General features: G+C 44.3%; 1 long non-coding RNA gene across 1 annotated transcript; it reads left to right on the top strand.

Moving 5' to 3' along the window:
* The first annotated feature begins 732 nt into the window (after positions 1-732).
* Positions 733-1,506, top strand: LOC130368203 (uncharacterized). Its single transcript, XR_008892355.1, has 3 exons — positions 733-844; positions 946-1,110; positions 1,214-1,506. It is a non-coding gene; the product is annotated as an uncharacterized LOC130368203 (long non-coding RNA).
* Positions 1,507-2,792: the final 1,286 nt, after the last annotated feature.

The raw sequence follows: 2,792 nt of genomic DNA, 5'->3' as shown, positions 1-2,792 counted from the left end.
AGATTTTGATGTTTGTTTTTTTTTGCATAAAAAAAACAAAACATCAAACAAGAATTGTGTTTGTTCCTAGGCTTAGGCTGTGATTAAAAACAACATATAAATGGTGTTTTTCAAAGCCCACATTGCTTTATTTCTGGTGCTTTTTCCCCCCTTTCGACAGACGTCTGTCCAGCTATTGCAAAGCTACAACTCCCAGCATGCCCTGACAGCCAAAGGCTGAGAGTTGTAGTTTTGCAACAGGTGGGCAGCCACAAGGGATCGGTTTTGCAGTATGTCAATCTAGGGCCATGGTGTCTGATCTGGAACTGGCAGCAGGAGCCACGACCACTTTAAATCAATGGCTGCTGGGACGTATGACTAGTGACATCCTTCGCTCCAGACCGCAACGTCAGGGACGTCACTCGTCAGACGTCCCGGCGGCCAGCGCTGCTCATTGAGCCTACCGGAGTAGCATTGATCTATGTAAGAAACCTATGGGCCCAGGCTGTTGGGGCCACCAAATGATATTACATATACAGAATGTCTGGTTAGGAGAAACAAATATAACGCACCCACAGGGAGTGGCGCCATTTTAATAAAATTTGTCAAAAACCTTAGATAACAGTCATACAGAATATATTAGAAAGCTTTTTTGATTTTCAGCCAATCAGAGAGCAGCACTACTGAAATAGAACTCCCAGGAGGTAACAGTGTGTCACACATGTGATGTCATAACCATTGTCCACCAAAGAGCAGCACTGAGCAGAAATAACACTGCTCCTGTTCATTCTCCATCAGTGAGGGGCCGGTGCTGGACACTGTGTAGGGACGCGGGAATGCAAAGTCATACACATGACTGTGACTGGTAAGTGTTACATTGTTGTGTCCAAAAGGTCTTTAGTGCAGTTCCATGTGTATTTCTATGATAAACATGTAAATAATTTATCTTTTTTTTTCTTATCTTAGATGCACTATCTCCAGGACATGGAGTAGCATTTCCGGACCTACAGCAAGACGTTGGATGAAGGCATAGCCCCAGAAATAACACTGGTCCTGTTCATCAGTGAGGGGCCGGTGCTGGACACTGTGTAGGGACACGGGAATGCAAAGTCATGCACATGACTGTGACTGGTAAGTGTTACATTGTTTTGTCCAAAAGGTCTTTATTGCAGTTCCATGTGTATTTCTATGATAAACATGTAAATAATCTATCTTTTTTTGTCCCCTATCTTAGATGCACTATTTCCAGGAGATGGAGTAGCATTTCGGGACCTACAGCAAGACGTTGGATGAAGGCACAGGCCTAGGAATCATGCACATACACAGAAACATTTGCCCAAATTATAGAGGTAACCTCCTTTAGTATGCCCAGAGGAAGGGCCATACAGTAGCCATGGATTCCCTACAGGTTTCCTCCCCTCTGGAGGTTTTTCCTGTCCTGAGTATTAGTTACTGTACGCTCTTTGTGAGTGATGGGAGGTTACAAAAAATCCCCTACACAAACATTTTAATAAATAATAAATAAAGTTCCCCTTTTTTTAAACTGTTCTTTGACTTGTTCGACTCATTTATTTATTTCTGTGTGTGAAAATAGAGTTAGCAAAACATGGATGACCAAAGCTGCTCTCCTGCACGATCTGCATAATGTGGTGCAGAGAGAGGCAACTGGTGCTGGCTGGTGCAGTTTATGAGGCAAACGTAGAACACCCAGCAAGTTCCATGCACAAGCCTTTTTCTGATGAATGGGACTCATGCAGGGAACTTGCTAGGGGTCATACGGTTGCAAAGGACCAACTTTTGGGTACATGAACTGTCCCTTAAAGGGGTATAGATATCTTATCCCCTATGTAAAGGATAGGGGATAAGATGTCTGATCAATGGGATCCTGCTGCTGGGACCCCAGCAATCTCCATGCAGCAACCAAAATTCTAAATATTATGTTTAGCTCACTGGTTCCTGTGGTGGGATTCGTGACATCATGCCACACCTTCTTGTGACATCACACCACCTCCCATAGACATAAATGGAAAGGGTGTGGCGTGAGGTCACGACCCGCACCACGAGAACCCAGAGTTCTAAATATATTATTTGGAACGCCGGGTGCTGCATGAAGATTGCGGGGGTCCCAGTGATCAGTCATCTTTTGTCCTATCCTTAAGGTAGGGGATAAGATATCTAGGGGCGGAGTACCACTTTAAGGAATTAGAGAGTGTAGGCATGCCTTACAAGCAGGTAGAAAAAGAACAGCTGGGAGAAATGACAGGACACAAAGCAATATTTGGCTGGGACCGATTTTGGGTGTGTTCTGGCCAATTAAAGGAAAACTATGGCAAAAATTAACTTATCCCCTATCCATGGTTTATGGGATAAGTAGCTGATCGTGGGGGGTCCCCCTGCAATACCTGGGATGAGACCCGTCGCTCAGTGAGAAGCGCTCGCTGCAGACGTCAAATCTCAATTTCCCTGGACCCCCCCCTTCCTTCATGTCCACCACAGACGCCCCCAGACTGCTGTCTCTTACAGAGTTTTATGCCCAGAAATGGTTGGCTACTCACTTTGTCAGTAGATTCTCATCCTAAATATGAAGACAATCGGGGAAATGTACCTGTGGAGAGGAAATGTTGTCCAGTTGCTCTTAGCAACCAATCAGATTACTTCTTTTATTTTTCAGAGGTCTTCTCAAGAATGAAAGAAGCAATCTGATTGGTTGCTATGGGCAACCTGATGAAAACATCTTTTTTTTCTTTAACAACTACAGTACTACAACTCCCATTGTAGTGTGTCTTTTCAACCTGTGCCTCCTCCAACCCTGA

This window comes from Hyla sarda, chromosome 4, assembly GCF_029499605.1.
Source record: "Hyla sarda isolate aHylSar1 chromosome 4, aHylSar1.hap1, whole genome shotgun sequence".
Lineage (NCBI taxonomy): Eukaryota > Metazoa > Chordata > Amphibia > Anura > Hylidae > Hyla > Hyla sarda.
This window is presented reverse-complemented; position numbering and strand designations above follow the sequence as displayed.